The sequence below is a fragment of the Anabrus simplex genome, chromosome 6, assembly GCF_040414725.1.
Source record: "Anabrus simplex isolate iqAnaSimp1 chromosome 6, ASM4041472v1, whole genome shotgun sequence".
NCBI lineage: Eukaryota > Metazoa > Arthropoda > Insecta > Orthoptera > Tettigoniidae > Anabrus > Anabrus simplex.
The window spans coordinates 160,083,569-160,102,130 of NC_090270.1; the positions used below are offsets into that span (position 1 = coordinate 160,083,569).

The 18,562-nt window shown below is 38.1% G+C and overlaps 2 long non-coding RNA genes across 3 annotated transcripts in view; one reads left to right on the top strand and one right to left on the bottom strand.

Moving 5' to 3' along the window:
• LOC136875600 (uncharacterized) overlaps nt 1-18,562 on the top strand; it is a 100,737-nt gene that overhangs the window by 63,557 nt on the left and 18,618 nt on the right. The gene's annotated exons all lie outside the window — the stretch shown is intronic.
• Nucleotides 1-18,562, bottom strand: part of LOC136875599 (uncharacterized) — a 42,895-nt gene that overhangs the window by 16,637 nt on the left and 7,696 nt on the right. For both annotated transcript variants that reach the window (XR_010860484.2, XR_010860485.2), the window contains exon 2: nt 17,319-17,429. This is a non-coding gene — a long non-coding RNA (uncharacterized lncRNA). The remainder of the gene's footprint in view (nt 1-17,318; nt 17,430-18,562) is intronic.

An 18,562-nucleotide genomic window follows, 5' to 3' on the forward strand; every position in this document is an offset into this window, starting at 1 on the left:
AAGTGAGGTTGGATAGGATAGATGAAAGTGAGGAGCCAGACAAGTGGAAGCAAAGCCATGACTCCGCTAATGGCCCCACGGTCGCCAAACCACACTCCAAACTTCAGAGCACCTGGAGCCCCTTTCAGTAACCTCGTATGACAGGCAGGGAATACCGCCGAGTTATTCTACTGCCCCCACTCATAGGGGGTTCAAATGTTAAGAGACCTTTGGGCACCCTGTGCATATGCATACACTTCCATTTTTTCCTACAATTCATATGATTGCCTATTACGGTTCACTTGCCGTCTTATAATCCTTAACCAAGTTCTTTGCTAAATTTATGTTCTTTCAGTTTCTCCACTCCATACTTCCATAACTATTCCTAACTTCGTTTTCCTAACATGCCCTTTCTTAATCTATTTTTCTGTTATAATATCTTCCATGGAAAGGCAAAGTTCCATAAGACACATTTTTCTCAAAATTGAGGTTACGATGTTTATACGTCAATATGACTCCACTACACATGCTGGTATTGTAACATAAACATCAAATGAATCTAGAGGGTAAAAACAACATTAAAAGAAATTCTAATCACCATAATATATATAGAACACCAGGTTACCGTAAGCACCAGTCAATGCATTTTACAGTAAGTGCCCGAGTTAGAATATTTTAATTTACTTACAGATCATTGTAAGCGAAACATTTTAATTCTGGAGAGAACGTAAGATGCATCAGTTTGTGACTTGTTGGTCATTGCTGGAGAATACATTTTATAACTGCCTCAAATCAATTTGGCACTTGAATCATGAGGCAAAGCCTGCTGGCAGACCTACCGCCTGTTGATTGACAGCTAGCATACTAGTGAAATGCAGAAGAGTAGCAGGAAGGGAAGAGAGAGGGCTGCTTCTTGAATTATGCCGCAGAAAATTCTAAACTGATGTTTGCGACAAGAGGACAAACTTGAGAGATTGTTCAGTGTTCATAGTTTTTGGATTAAGGAAGCTGATGACAGAAAGAATAAAATACAATAAAAGTATAGAAGGGAGTTGAAAGTACAACAAAAAATAGCAGATGCAACAAAAGTGTTGTAGAGGTCAGTCTAGGGAATTTTAACTGAGCAAGTTGGCCATGCGGTTATAGTCGCCGTTATCTTGCATTCAGGAGGTAGCGAGTTCGTATCCCACCATCGGGAACCCGTAAGATTATTTTCTGTGGTTTTCCATTTCCACACCAAGCAAATGCTGGTTGGGGCTGTACCTTAAAATAAGGCCACAGCCGCTACCTTCCAAATTCTAGCTCTTTCTCATCCCACCGTCGGCAAAAAACTTCAGTATGTTAGTGTGACGTTAAACAAGTACAAAAAAAAATTTAAAAATAAAAAATAGAACAGAGACAGCATGAGACTGAAGAAACTTAATTTGGTACACGAGGAAAAACATGGGAAGGGAAAAAGCTTATTTGGATTTTTAAAATTTTGATGCACAATCCATGAATTTTACATTCTTCAGAAAACAACTCCAATATCTAAATTAGAACCTATTACCAGGAGAGGATTGGTTTCCAAGGAGGTTGAATCGCTTTGAGATGTACTGTAAAAGAGTTCAGCTTCAACTGGAAGATTAGAAATAATAGAAGGGTTACAATCGAGGTCGATTATACGGGGTCAGCTCGAAAGACCTGCACCAGGTCTCTCTACCATGACAACAGTTATCTTGTTAATAAATTTGTGAACAAGTTGTTGCAGGAAGTGAGTGTACTTCTGATGACTGATGGGCGATATCCAACAAGGATATTAGCAGGCGACAGAAGACCAGGTGCTCCTCAGCTTCTTAAGAGATTTACTCAAGGGCCAGTTTGTTTCGAGACAATAATACCAAGGAAGACATTGGGTCATTTGTGCATTGCAATTACAATGAATAAGCATTCTACAGCCTACAAACTGCTAAAACTTTGTACTAATCAAACAGATAGTGAAGAGGACATCCGATTGATTCCTAGTGAATCCTTTATATACTGTTCTTAATACAATCATTTAAGAAAATCATACTTTCATGCCTCACATTCCTTCAAACAGATCCCTCCAGAATACCGTAAGTCCTACAAAAACTATCGTAAGAGGACCACTTTGTTAAACAAAGCACTCGACAACGACCAGCAATCTTAAGAGGCATTCTGAACATTAAAATAGTTTCCTTTTCGCTGGAATTTAATAAATACGTAACCTAATATGACAGTGAGGTGAAAAATTTAATTCTGGAGTAGAACAAAAAACAAGACTGCTTAAACAGTAAGTATTCGACTAATAGTTACATGTAATTGATCTCATAATGGAACTGTATTGAAGTTTATATATTAAAATTATAAAATATTATTTACAACCACCTATTCAATACATTACAATATACTCATTGGATTATAGTATAATCATGAAAGCATCTTAAATAATGAGACATGGTTTGTTTGGTATAGCGGACATCAGCCATTAATGCACAAAGACTAGGTCAGGGCTCTGAGTTTAGAAATTATCAAAATAGTATCCTCATATCAAAAGAGTAACTGTTGTGATAAGAGTAATCAACGATCAACCCAACATAAACATACGAGATTCTAACAAAAAAAATTGTGCAAAAAAAAACGGTATTTATGGTGAAATACATTAACAGTAAACAATCTGTAAATTAAAAACAATCATGGGGTTGTTGAAGTATGATAATAGGTGATGTGGAATTAAAATGTACAATGCATGAGTGGTGATTATTGTTTTAAGAGGAAGTACAATTGGGCAACCATCCTCTATATAACACTAATCAGAGGGGAAAATTGAAGGGATCCGACACTTCGAATGAAGATATCGGTCAAAGAAAGACAAGGGCCACGAAGGGCATGAAAATGAAAGACTCCCTAGCCCTCGCAAACCTAATAGCATCGGGGTCAGAAAAGAACAAGATGACCAAGGGAGGTCGGATAGGATGGATGAAAGTGAGGAGCCTGGCACAAGTAAGTGGAAGTAATGCCAGGACCCAGCTAAGGGCCCCATGGTCGCCAACCCACGCTCCAAAGTTCAGAGCCCCTGGGGTGGTACAATGCATGAAGCGTGGATTAAATAAAAAGTTGTGAGGTTGGAATTCCTTCAAATCGATAAAAACAAAAGTTAAAGTACGGTTCGTTGAAATCATCGAGTATCCAAGTTGAACCATTCAAAAGGCACATTACTGCAATACAGAGTAATGTTTATGTATGACTTGGACACCAATATTCGTGAATTCCATAGCAGAGAGAGAAAATCTTGATAACAAGAGTTCAAGTTGAGCTAGTCAGTATGCACATGCTAGCAATAAGACTAGGAAACTATATGTCACGTGGAGCACCAAATAGTGGACTCCTTATAAATTAACGACTATGTTGAACATGGAGTTCTAGCATCCTTAGGTGAAGGACAGCATATTTTGACACGTATTGAAGTTTGGAATCTGAAAAAGAAAATGGGGGGGGGATGAAAGTTGAGTTGATAAGAGAAGATGAAAAGGAAAAAAAAAAATTGAAAGGAAGCTTACACCTGGAGCTGGTATGAGGTGTCCACTAGCATTTGCTGCATGAAGCAAACTGGCGAGTGAGTCATGAGGAGGGGGTGGGGGGGGAGCGGACAATGCCTTGAGCGGGTCAGATGTACGCGGAGGGGATGGAACAGCAGCTGTTATAGAAGAAATGTTTTTAGCAGTTTTATAATTAAAGATATTCATTAAAATAGTTTTATTTATATTGAAAAGAGAATGTAGTTCTGGAATGTTTTCGGTTATTGTACTTTTAATTCCTGAAGTGTCATTTGTATTTTGATTGCCATTAAAGTGCTGGTCTAAAAATATGCAAGTGTTCTCGAACTCTCCATCAGTTTACTTTTTATGACATATTTTAAGATTTGGAAGATCTTTTTCAATTGTCATAAAACTGTGACCAGTCTCTTATATTGATGCTCATGACAGAATACTTATGTTTTGAAGCATTGTAACGTTCAAGGTATCTGGTCAAAAAGCTACGTCCAGTCTGTCTGATATAAGAAAACCCGCAATGGGTATTTTTAAGTCCATAGATACCAGAGTTTGAGAATTTATTGTAATGTTAACTGTGTTATTGAATATATTACGTTCATGTACCGGGTTCTATAAGCGATATTGATATATTTAAGCGAGTTAGTGACTTGAAATAAGCCTGGGTTCATATAAGGCAGCAAATTTTGTCTTCTTGGGCTTGTCCGGGATCAACTTTGTTGCAGTTCTTAATTTTATCTTGTTGAAGATTTTATTATTATCATCAATGGGTTATAGCCATCAATTCTGGGTAAATCCTTGATTTAATTTAGTTCTTATGATTTTCAATTGTAAGCAGGATCTTTAATGCTTTGTAGACAAGACTAAAAAAGGCAGCCTGTTTATGGATTGAGGATGTAAGGAATCTTTTCTTATAGGCTTTCTATATATTTTAATAATGAAATTATTCTCTTAAAACGTTTTAATCTAAGAAGTTCAAATAACCATTGACTTCATCTTCCTTAGTGAACTTAAGCTCATTAAGGGATGCTAGTACACTGACTCATTTTTCTGTGTATCTTTAATGGCAAATGTGTCAACATATCTTATCCATAATTGAAGACCATTGATATTATTGATTTTGTTATTTTCCAAATCATCCATTAAAAAAATAGCTAGAATGCCTGAAATCAGGTCACCCATTGCTAGGCCCTTTTGGTGATATATTGTTATTGAAGGTGAAATAGTTATTGTAAAGCACAAATTCTAACAAACTAATGAAATTATCTATTTCACATTTGCTCAGGTTACTATGTTTTAAAAGGTTTGTTTTAATCTTAGTTTTATTTACTGGAATATTAGAATACATATTGGTAATGTACCATTATGCAATTATGCTCAAGATTAAATTTCTGTAATTTTTCACAGAAGCTGTATTATTGAAGTGTTTACTGAGAAAATTATGTACAAACTTAGAAACTTTCTAAAAAGGGCTATTCATGCAATTAGTAAGAATTGCTAGAACTCCCCCTATGTTCAAGATTGTCGTTAGTTCATAAGGAGTCTACTGGTGTTCCACGTCATACAGTTTCCTAGTCTTATTACTAGCACATGCATATTGACTAGCTCAACTTGAACACTTATGGTATCAAGATTGTGTCTCTCCTATGGAATTCACAAACATTGGTGTCCACATCATACGCAAACCTTAGTCTGTATTGCTGTTATGTGCCTTTTGACTGGTTCAACTTTGACATGTGATGATTCAACAAAACTTATTTTAACTTTTGTTTTTAATCAGTTTGAAGGAATTCTAACTTCCATCTTTTATTTAACCCATGCTTCACGCATTGATGTACTTTTTAATTCCACAATGCCTATTGTCATACTTTAACAACACCATGATTGTTTTTAATTTACAAGTTGTTTACTGTTAATGCATTTCACAGTAACTTATTTGCACATATTTTACTACAATCTCAAGTCTATTGTTTATATTGTGTTCATCGGTGATCACTCTTTTATACGACCTTGTTACTCTTTTGATATGAGGATACTATTTTGATAATTTCTAAACTCAGGGCTCTGACCTAGTCCTTGTGCATTAACGGCTGATTATGTCCGCTATGCTGAATGAAACGTGTCCCATTATTTAAGATACTTCATGATTATACTATAATCCAATGAGTATATTGTAATGTATTGAATAGGTGGTTGTAAATAAAATTTCATAATTTTAATATATCAACTTCAATATGGTTCCATTATGAGATTAATTACATGTAACTTAGCAGCCTACCAGGCTACAAAAAGAAATGGGTATCAATCTCAAAGTAAAGGTCAGTAAAATATCAAGAGAGATTGTTTTTAAACAAATGTTTGAAGCATGGATTAATTCCCAAATTTCTCAAACATCTTGAAAGGAAAACTTTTCGACCCCTGGTTCATGTAGAACTCACAAAGAAAAATAATGAATTTTGGCTAAGAAACAGTTTTATAAAATGCATCTCGAAATATCCTCTACTCTGTCCCCATTAGAATGGGGTTCATACTCAAGGTTTGTCAATGAAAAGGTACACGACAATGTATAAGAAACAGGCATTACTAGATAATAATCTGATTCAATTGCAAAACACGAAGCACGGACAGAATAATGTTGACAAAACTAATGCTCCCTCCACTAGCCTAAATCATTTTCCTACAACAGTGAACTTATCTAACACTGATTTTTCAGATAATGAATTTTCCTTCTTGAAAAGGAGCTGAAATTCAATTGGCCTAATCCAAATAAAACAGACAGTTAATAAAAGATTTAGCTCTGCATCCAATTATTAATTGCAGGAATAGCCCTTCTTACAAAGTTTCTGCATAATTTTTTCAGTAAACACTAAGTTCAATAATACAGCTTATATAAGTAATTCTGTAGAGTTCTGTGAAAAATTATTGAAATTTAATCTTTAGCATAATCACATAATGGTATCATATTACCAATATGTATTCTAATATTCCAGTAAATAAAACTAAGATTCTTAATAATAATAATAATAGTAATCGTATGGCCTCAGCTACCGTGTGCAGACATTTCAATTTGACGCCATCTGGCTGTCTGCTCGTCAATTTCGATGTTCCGTTTTACTCTAGGCCCCCACTAGATGGCAGACCAAGTAAACCGAAACTCTCTTGGGCGTCTATGGCTGAGATTTAATTAATTTTGTCGGGTAAACACCAAATGTGTCACCAGAGATCTTTTACATGCCGACATCGTACGACATGGAGTGTCGAATGGACTTTTTTCCGCCCTTCAAAAATCCGACTACCTCTGTCGGGTTTGAACCCGCTATCTTGGGATCTGGAGGCCAACACTCTACCGCTGATCCACAGAGGCAGCTACTAAGATTATTAAAACAAACCTTTTAAAACATAGTAACCTGAGCAAATGTGAAATAGATAATTTCAATAGTTTGTTAGAATTTGTGCTTTACAATAACTATTTCACCTTCAATAATAGAATATATCACCAAAAGGGCCTAGCAATGGGTGACCTGATTTTGGGCATATAGCTAATATTTTTATGGATGATTTGTAAAATAAAATCATAATATCAACAGTTTTCAGTTATGGATAAGATATGTTGACACTTGTCATTATAGATACACAGAAAAATGAGAGTGTACTAGCATCCCCTAATGACCTTGACAATGACTAAGGAAGATGAAGTCAATGGTTACTTGAACTTAGAATTAAACATTTTAAAAGAGAAGATTCCTTACATCCTCAATCCCATAAACAGGCTGCCTTTTTTAGTCTTGTCTAGAGAGAGTTAAAGATCTCGCTTACAATTGAAAATCATAATAAAGAACTAAATTACATGAAGGATTTACCCAGAATTAATGGCTATAATCCTCCTCTGAGAACCATGTGCCCTTGCCGCGGTGGGGAGGCTTGCGTGTCCCAATGATGCAGATAGCCGAGCCGCAGGTGCAACCATATCGGATGGGTATCTGTTGAGAGACCAGACTAACAAACGGTTCATCGAAAGGGGGGTAGCAGCCTTTCTGTTGTTGCAAGGGCGGCAGTCTAGATGATTGATACGGCCTTGTAATAATACTCCACATGGCTTAGCTGTGTTGATACTGCTACATGGCTGAAAGCAACGGGAAACTACAGCCGTAACTACCTCCCGAGGACATGCAGCTCTCTCTGTATGAATGATGTACTGATGATGGTTTCCTCCCGGGTAAAATATTTCGGAGGTAAACTGGTCCCCCATTCGGATCTCCAGGTGGGGACTACACGAGAGGGGGCGATCATCAGGAAGATGGATACTGACATTCTGAGAGTCGGCGCGTGGAATGTTAGAAGTTTGAATCGTTGCGGTAGGTTAGAGAGTCTGAAAAGGGAGATGGATAGGCTAAAGTTAAATGTAGTTGTATAAGTGAAGTACGTTGGCAGGAAGAACAAGATTTTTGGTCAGGCGACTACCGAATTATCAACACAAAATCAAACAGGGGAAATGCAGGAGTTTGTTTAATAATTAATAAGAAAATAGGGCACCAGGTAAGCCACTACGACCAGCATAGTGAAAGAATTATTGTCGTCAAGATAGACACCAAACCAATGCCCACCACAATAGTGCAGGTCTATATGCCTACTAGTTCAGCAGATGAAGAAATCGAAAGAATATATGAGGAGATAGAAGATTTAATACAATATGTAAAAGGTGACAAGAATCTAATTGTGATGGGAGACGAATGCAGTGGTAGGTCAGGGAAGAGAAGGTAATACAGTAGGAGAATTTGGATTGGGACAAAGGAACGAAAGAAGTCGGCTGGTTGAATTCTGCACTGATCATAATTTAGTCCTTGCCAATACTTGGTTCAAACACTAAAAACAACGGCTGTATACGTGGACGAGACCTGGAGACACTGGAAGGTATCAAATAGACTTCGTTACGATTAGGCAGAGATTCAGAAACCAGGTGTTGGATTGCAGAACTTTCCCAGGAGCAGACGTGGACTGACCACAACTTGTTGGTCATGAAATGCCATCTGAAGTTGAAGAAATTGAAGAAAGGAAAGAATGCAAAAAGATGGGATCTAGACAAGTTGAAAGAAAAGAGTGAGGGATTGTTTCAAGGAACATGTTGCAAAAGGACTAAATGAAAAGGCTGAAGGAAATACTATAGAGGAAGAGTGGAGAGTCATGAAAAATGAAGTCAGTAGGTCTGCTGAAGAAATGTTAGGAAGGAAGAAAAGATCAACTAAGAATCAGTGGATAACTCAGGAGATACTAGACCTGATTGATGAACAACGAAAATACAAGAATGCTAAAAATGAAGAGGGCATAAAAGAATACAGGCGATTAAAGAATGAAGTGGATAGAAAGTGCAAGGTAGCTAAGGAAGAATGGCTGAAGGAGAAGTGCAAGGATGTCGAAGGCTGTATGGTCCTGAGAAAGGTAGATTCTGCATACAGGAAAATCAAGGAAACCTTTGGAGAAAGGAAATCTAGGTGTATGCATATTAAGAGCTCAGATGGAAAGCCACTTCTAGGGAAAGACAAAGCAGAAAGATGGCAGGAGCATATCCAACAGTTGTATCAAGGTAAAGATGTAGATAATTTGGTCCTGGAACATGAAGAGGCTGTTGATGCTGATGAAATGAGAGACCCAATTTTGAGGTCAGAGTTTGACAGGGCTGTGAGTGACCTAAATAGGAACAAGGCACCTGGAATTTATGACATTCCCTCTGAAATACTGACTGCCTTAGGAGAAACCAGCATGGCAAGGTTATTTCATTTAGTGTGCAAGATGTATGAGACAGAAGTCCCATCTGATTTTCAGCAGAATGTTGTTATACCAGTTCCCAAGAAAGCCGGTGCTGACAGGTGTGAAAACTACCGCACCATTAGTTTAGTATCTCACGCCTGCAAAATTTCAATACGTATTATTTACAGAAGAATGGAAAAACAAGTTGAAGCTGAGTTGGGAGAAGATCAATTTGGGTTGAGAAGAAATGTAGGAACACGTTAAGCAATCCTGACTTTACATCTTATCTTAGAGGATCGAATCAAGAAGGACAAGCCCACGTACATGGCATTCATAGATCTAGAAAAGGCATTTGATAAATGTTGATTGGACCAAGCTATTTATGTTTCTGAAGATTATAGGGATCAGATATCGAGAATGAAGAATTATCTACAATCTGTATAAAAAATCAGTCTGCAGTGATAAGAATCGAGGGCTTTGAAAAAGAAGCAGCAATCCAGAAAGGAGTGAGGCAAGGCTGCAGTTTGTCACCTCTCCTTTCCAATGTTTACATAGAACAGGCAGTAAAGGAAATCAAAGAGAAATTTGGAAAGGGAATCACAGTCCAAGGAGAGGAAATCAAAACCTTGAGATTTGCCGATGATAGTTATTTTATCTGAGATTGCAGAAGATCAAGAAGTTGCTGAACGGTATGGACGAAGTCTTGGGTAAAGAGTACAAGACGAAATTAAATAAGTCTAAAACAAAAGTAATGGAGTGCAGTCGAACAAAGGCAGGTGATGTAGGAAATATTAGATTAGGAAATGAAGTCTTAAAGGAAGTAGATAAATATTGTTACTTGGGTAGTAAAATAACGATGGCAGAAGTAAGGAGGACATAAAATGCAGACTAGCACAAGCAAGGAAGAGCTTTCTTAAGAGAAATTTGCTCACTTCAAACATTGATATCGGAATTAGAAAGATGTTTTTGAAGACTTTCGTGTGGAGCGTGGCATTGTATGGAAGTGAAACATGGACGATAACTAGCTCAGAAAGAAAGAATAGAAGCTTTTGAAATGTGATGTAACAGAAGAATGCTGAAGGCGAGATGGATAGATCGAATCTCGAATGAAGAGATACTGAATCAAATTGGTGAGAAGAGATCGATTTGGCTAAATTTGACGAGAAGAGATAGAATGATAGGACACATCTTAAGACATCCAAGACTTGCTCAGTTGGTTTTGGAAGGAGTGTAGGTGGTAAGAACGGTAGGGGTAGACCAAGGTATGAATATGACAAGCAGATTAGAGCAGATGTAAGATGCAGTAGTTACGTAGAAATGAAAAGGTTAGCACAGGATAGGGTGGCATGGAGAGCTGCATCGAAACAGTCTATGGACTGATGACTCAAACAACAACAACCCATGATAATTAATAAAATCTTTCAACAAGATAAAATTAAGAACTGCAACCAAGTTGATCCTGGACAAGCCCAAGAAGACAAAATTTGCTGCCTTTACTTATATGAACCCAGGCTTATTTCAAGTCATCAACTCACTTAAGAAATATATCAGTATCGCTTATAGAACCCGGTACACGAACTGTAATATATTCAACTCTAACACAGTTAACATTAATTACAATAAATTCTCAAACTCTGGTATCTATAGACTTAAAACTTACCCATTGCGGGTTTTCTTATATCGGACAGACTGGACGTAGCTTTTTGACAAGATACCTTTAACATTACAATGCTTCAAAACATAAGTATTCTGTCATTGAGCATCCATATGGAAGAGACTGGTCAGTTTTACGACAATTGAAAAAGATCTTCAAATCTTAAATTATGTTAATAATAGTAAACTGATGACAGTCCGACCCCGCATTGTAGAGGGCAATGTGTCCGCCCGTCACCCGCGGCCCAAGGTTCGATTCCCGGGCGGGTCAGGGTTTTTTAATTGTAATGATTATTATCCCTGGCCTGGGGACTGGATATTTGTGATGTCCTTAATCGACCTTTCCTCACAACATTCCACACTACTACCATTCCAATTACACGCAGGTTCATACAATATGGTGCCAGCAGGGACAAAAGATCCACATGGGTCAACACCCCAAACAAATAGCATTTTATTTTTTAAACTGATAGAGTTCGAGAACGCTTACGTATTTTTAGACCAGCTCTTTAATAGCAATCATAATTTAAATGACACTTCAGAAATTAAAGTCCAATAATCAAAAAAATTACTGTTCTACTTTCTCTTTTCAATATAAATAAATTTATGAATATCTTCAATTATAAAACCACTAAAAATGTTTCTTCTGCAACAACAGCTACTGTTCCACCATCCCTTCATGTTACATCCCCACTGCATACATCTGACTTGCCCAAGGGACCTGCCACCCCCACTCCCCGCCTCTGTGTATACATACGTACAATACTAGATGCAGTAATAAGGCGACTTGCCAGTTTGCTTCACGCAGCCAATGCTAGCAGACACCTCATACCAGCTCCAGTGGTAAGCTTCCTTTCAAATTTTCTTCCTTTACATCTCCCGTTATCAACTCAACTTTCATTCCCCTCCCTCTTTTTCTTTTTCATATTCCAAACTTCAATACGTGCCATAACCTGCTCTCTTTCACCTAAGGGTTGCTAGAACCCTCCCTATGTTCAATATTGTCAATTTATAAGGAGTCCACTATTTGGTGTTCCACGTGACATACAGTTTCCTAGTCTTATTGCTAGCATGTGCATATTGACTAGTTCAACTTGAACTCTTACGGTAACAAGATTGTGTGTCTCCTATGGAATTCACAAACATTGGTGTCCACGTCATACATAAACCTTGGTCTGTATTGCTGTTATGTGCCTTTTGACTGGTTTAATTTGGACATGCAATGATTCAACGAACCTTATTTCAACTTTTGTTTTTAATCAATTTGAAGGGCTTTCAACCTCACAATTTTTTATTTAATCCATGCCTCATGCATTGATGTACATTTTAATTCCACAACACCTATTGTCATACTTTAAACAACCCCATGATTGTTTTTAATTTACAGATTGTTTACTGTTAATTCATTTCACGATAAATACTCATTTTTATTTTGCACTTAAACAATCTCAAGTCTATTGTTTATATTGTGTTGATCGCTGAATTATCACTCTTATCATGACATGGTTACTCTTTTGATATGAGGATACTATTTTGATAATTTCTAAACTCAGGGCCCTGACCTAATCTTTGTGCATTAATGGCTGATGTTCGCTATGCTGAGCGAAACATGTCCCATTATTTAAGATACTTCATGATTATACTATAATCCAATGAGTATATTGCAATGTATTGAATAGGTGGTTGTAAATAAAATTTTATAATTTTAATCTCTAATTTTTTATTATCTCGTGTAAAATTCAAATTTTGTCTCTTATGATACTTTGCCTTTCCCGGCATGATATAGCGAGTCTACCATTCCTTACTATGTTGACGGGTGCATACCTGTTTTCACACTCAAATGTTTCAAACCCATCTCATAGGCTGTTTACATTTTTGTTTAACATTCTTCACCATTGTAAAAACTCCCTTACCCCTGTCGTAACCGAATGGTACTGCCTGCATGTCCTACTTTTAGGACCTTACTCAAGATGTTGGGAGTTGCCTCTTCCAAAAAGCAGGATATTCTAAATATAATTTAATATCACTGGTTCTTTAGGTATGATTAAATAACTAGCCTCTAAATATAAAGTAGAAACTACTGAACACTGTCTAATTACTTGCAAATATACCAGCTTTCAAAAATTAGGAAAGGTAACTGAAAGCACAAAAGGAGGAAGTTGGAATTTTTCTGCTGTCCTTGGTCAGTGGGATGTGGGAACATTTTACTATTTGCCAAAATTCTTAATACAGGTTATTTAAAATCCTTTCCATTCTTACCACCCACAACTTGGGAAAGAGTTCCCTTATCACTAAGGTGAGGTCAACAACATCACTTCAAAAAATGGTAACGGTGCAACCCGAAATTCAAAAGACAGGGCAGTCCCATTTTTTCAATATGGGAGTCTTTCACAATTATAAAAAATCAAAAAGCTCATTTTAGCCGTTTTCCATGCAGTACAATATTGACTTCATAAAAGAAAGCAAATAGGCATTTACAGACATACATTGGCAAACATAGATAAAATTATTATAGTTGATCACTTATTATATTTGTAAAAAACTAGGCATTGTGCTTAACATCTGATATCTACATATAACATACAAGTAGGAAAAATGGAGAATTTCTGATTTTGGATGCCTACCAACAATTAAAAAATGGGTTATGAAAAGCATAGTGCTGGTGATTGTTCTAAGAGGAAGTACAACTGGGTAACCATCCTCTTAAAATTAATCAGAAGCAAAAAGGAAGAGGTGAAATTCTTCCTACTACTACTACTACTAATAATAAAATGCCTCAGCTACAATGTGCAGGCATTTGAGATATAAATCCGTTTTAGTGTCTTCAGCTGGATTTTGTTGCTTTTATTGTGTCAATAAAAACCTATTTCAGGCAGTTGTGCCTATTTGCAGTATAGTTACCTATTTGATGCCTTTTGACTGTATTTTAAAGAAGCTAGTTTTCTTCCAATGCATTATATTGTAGTTTGTGTGCTCGACAGAATTATACTCTCAATATCTGTTTAACCCACAAACAAAACCCGAGAATTCTCGGAAGTCAACAGTAATAGTGCTTGGGAAATTTCCATCATGAAAAACAAGGAACAATTTGACCACGAAGCCTTCAACCCCTCCAGCCTCCTAAGATTATGCGAGAACCAATCAACAACTATGTTGCTCAACCTTTATCCCCTAACTCCCTCTCGATGTAAACTGTTGTACGTGTACGCTTCATCTTCAGAACGTGTTTTGATTTATTATGAAGAGCAAGTGTGTCTGTGGCAATGCCCAAAGAAAAATCTTGGAAGTCCTACTGGCCGAAGCACTGGATCACAGGGGATCCTCATTTCACTACAGATGGAAGGGTAGTCTTGTCAAGCTCGCTGTAAGGTTAGTTTGTTCCTTTTATCTGAGATTGAGAACTATGATCAAATTTCATTGTAGCATTTATAGGTCTATTAATGTACAGTATGTATTGTGGCAAGTTGTTTTGTAGCAATGCTGTATTAGTAGTGAACTTTCAGTCATTTATATTGCTAAAATGTCAATCATTTAATTACTGGACGAGGAATTAGAATGCCTGTGGTTTGTTGTCAAGAGTGGATGAAATTTAAGAATTGGTATTTTGAATTGTGATTAATTTCATGTGAAAAGAGGTTTACAACTGAAATGCAATTTTTAAAATGCCCTTTATAAAAAAATTGTAACTGGTGGTGGTGGTTACTGTTTTTAATAGGAAGTACAACTAGGCAACCATCCTCTATATAACACTAATCAGAGAGAAAAATGAAAGGGACCCAACACTTCGAAAAATGAAAATATCAGCCAAAGAAAGACTAGGGCCATGAAGGGCGTGAAAATGAAATACTCCCTAGGCCTCGAGTGCTCTAATACCGCTGGAGTCTGAAAAGAACAAGAGTTGACCAAGGGAGGTTGGATAGGATAGGAGAGTGTGAGGAGCCTGACACAAGTAAGTGGAAGCAATGCCAGGACTCAGCTAAGAGCCCCGTGATCGCTAACCCACACTCCAAAGTTCGGAGCCCCTGGGGTCCCTTTTAGTCGCCTCATGACAGGCAGGGGGTAGCGTGGATGTTATTCTACTGCCCCCACCCACAGGGGGTGATAAGGGGACTAGTATCTGTCACCAGACTTGTGTATCTACTATGATTCCACTAAGCCTTCGCGAAACACAGGCTGCAGATCCGATGTAGCGCAGCTAAGATGTCACAGAGGCTAAGACATACAACAGGGCATGGCTCAGACTAAGTCGCTGCGTGTTTTACAAGGCTGCAAAGACTATCTTTACAAGACCAGGCCAGTGAAAAGACCATTTGTCTGGATTGGTAAGATCGATTAGTAACCATTGTGCTCGGGGAGCAAGCAAGGAGTCTGGGGGCGTAAGCTCCCAAGTTAGGGCCGCGAAGTGGCCAACATGCCTCTACCATCCCCCAGTGTCTTGCTAAATTGTGAAAAAATAAGGTTATGAGCGCATGCCACAATTTCATATTACACTGTTTTCTAACTTTAAACGAGGGTGGCAACCTTGTGGGCACACATGATGCAGGATCTTTTGCAGGCAACAGAAAATAGTCTTCATGACAGCTAACCAGAGCTGGCGAATAGCAACAAATAAAACATTCATAAACCAGATCTATAATGCCTTCAATTTTTCTATATAAGTAAGAATACTGCTAGGGGCAGCTTGGTGGGTCCTTGGCAAGCATAAGGGAAGGATCTCTCCTCTACGCTACTCAGGTATCGTTTCAAGTAATAATTATTTTTTCACCTGGTGAACTGTACATTATAGTGCTAAATTATAACTGAAAAATATGAGGACATTTCCATGTGAATTACTAATCCCCCTTGTTCTTACTTTGAAGTTTTATACTTCTAGAAACATCTCCAATAGGTTTTTCTCTTTTATGAAACATGTATGATATATACTAGGCATTATTGCCAATTAGCTTTCTCAGATCAAATGAGAAAAAACTCCATATAGATCAACACAGAAATACTGTGGTGCATTTGACGAGTAGAGAAAGCTGTATCAACACAGCCTTTATACCAGTCGATGCCCTCATCGAGCACATTAGACAGTCTAAATTTCCCGATTTGAAACACCTCTGGTCATCCCATCAGAAGCTTTAACCAAATACCTGTGGAAAATAACTCCTTTGTAGGAGTTCAGGGACTTCTGCTTCTCTATCTTACCAGCAACATTTCCAAACATCTTTGCCTTAAGTAACCGTATACTCTGTTCAGTCATCCATGACTGAAAAAACCAGGGATCTGTCACATTGCTTGCACATTTTGTCAACTTCACCACAGTCTTAAAATGAATTACTAATTAGTAAAGGACTCTTTCAAGAAACCGATCATCTACCCTGGATAAACCAGGAATCGAGGCAGCTATTTGTCACTTTTAGTAACGAGTGCAATAGTAGCATATGCCTCGTTTCTTACCATTTTCAGATGCCGTTTTGAGGGTTTCACCTTTTTAAAAGAAGTTGAGGGTTCTATTTTTTACTCCCACAAGTATCTAGAGAAATAATTTGTAGACCTTCAGCAGAACCTTGCATGCACAGGTAAGGTTGGATACTCCAGAGGGAGCCTGGTATCTGGAGGTGGGCTACTTGAGACATGCAGTAGCCATTCACCTCACCACCACCCAAAACTCATGATTGGAATAGTATGAAACCTTCACAAATGTACACATGCTCAGAAAACACTAAGGGAGGCAGAGAAGCTGGCTAGACAGTGAAATTTAAGTTGATTAGGAGAGAGAATGAAGAAACAGAAATTAAGGAACAGAGCACAGAGACCTCCCACGCCACTCTGGGGACACCTTCAGTGTGACCCTACTCAGAGGCTAATCCAACTGGCACAGCCCTCAGGTTTAATGAACACAGAAGCCCCACCCAACACTGATTAAGGTCAGTTTCTCTAGAGATTGCAAGAGCAGACTAAGGAAGGTCAAACAGAAAAGTTAAAAGTGAAAAGCCTGCCAAGCAGAAACAATGCTACACTCAGGTAGGGGCTTCATGGTTGCCATGGTGAGGGATACCATGGAAGTATTCTTCCACCCACACTTGCAGGGGGAGCATTCAGTTTTATTTTACACCTTAGGCTCAAAAGTCAAGATATACCATATCTTGCTCTGCCTTACTTTGGCTATATTTTATTGAAAAGTGATAACATGTTAGTCAGTTTTAAGACAACTAAGATATCCTTCGATTAACTGACTATTGTAAAAACCAACTCTTCAGCTTATTTTGACTTCATTTTTAAGATATATGCAAGTTTCAGTTATCTTATCTGAGGCAGGATTTTTAGAAATAATCTGTTGTACTTAAAGATAATGCTGGAAATGAATACATTAATATATTAGCATTGAATAACATTTGAAATTACCTGCATAATCTTGGCAAGCATTCTCCACAAGTTCATCAGAGCTCAATTTGTCTGCACATAGCTTGTTGATCACATACCCAGATCAGGTGTCTTCAAGGAGTCTGAGTAGGCCTAAAAATGGAGACCATAAAATTACCGTAATGAATATGTAAAATAAAATTAAAGGAGCATAACATTTACAAAAAGTTTGTTTCAACACTTGAAAAGCTGATAAAGAAATTGAACCAACTCAGTTGCACTACAATCACAAAATTTGACATTCTTAGCCAGTCAAGTGGTGGTGATTGTTTTAAGAGGAAGTACAACTAGGCAACCATCCTCTATGTAACACTAAGAGGAAAAATGGAAGGGACCGACACTTCGAAAAATGAAGACATTGGCCAAAGGAAGACCAGGGCCATGAAGGGCGTGAAGATGAGACTCCCTAGCCCTCACAAACCTAATAGTGTCGGGGTCGGAAAGGAACAAGAGTTGACCTAGGGAGGTCGGATAGGATAGATAAAAGCGAGGAGCCTGGCACAAGTAATTGGAAGCAAAACCAGGACTCAGCTGAGGACCCCATGGTCGCCAACCCACGCTCCAAAGTTCAGAGCCCCTGGGGCCCCTTTTAGTCGCCTCTTACGACAGGCAGGGGATACCGTGGGTGTTACCACCACCTACAGGGAGTCTCTCCATGAAGGCCGGAAAGAGGACCGCCACACTGTAGTTTTCTCATTAATTGCTCTCAGCTTGTTGGGAGTTTGGGTAGCTAGCCACTCTGATTCCCAGGACGCCAAGATGGTTAAATGCAGCTGAAACATCTTCAGCAGGTACATTGATAGGTCTTTGAGGTAAAAGTACCGCTTCCATTGCAGCTTAATCCGCAAGTTCGTTTCCTGCAATCCCAACGTGGCTTGGAAGCCACGTGAAAGTGATTCTGGTGCCAGCACCACTTAATCTGGCTAGGTCATGAATCTGCTGCACCAGTGGGTGTTGCGAGAAACAGGATTCAACAGACTGCAGAGCGCTTAACGAGTTGGTACACATAAGAAAGTGGCTTCTTTCGTCACCCATTGCAAACTACAGAGCACTAAGATAGCGTCAAGCTCTGCAGTATACACTCTACATACACTAGGAAGAGAGATCTTCATGCTCATATCATAGGTGACGAAAGAGCAACCAACATTTCTCCGATTTTAGAACCATCCGGTCCGGCCCAGTGGTGTACCGGCCGGGTCAGTGGTTTTTAATTGTAAATGATTAAT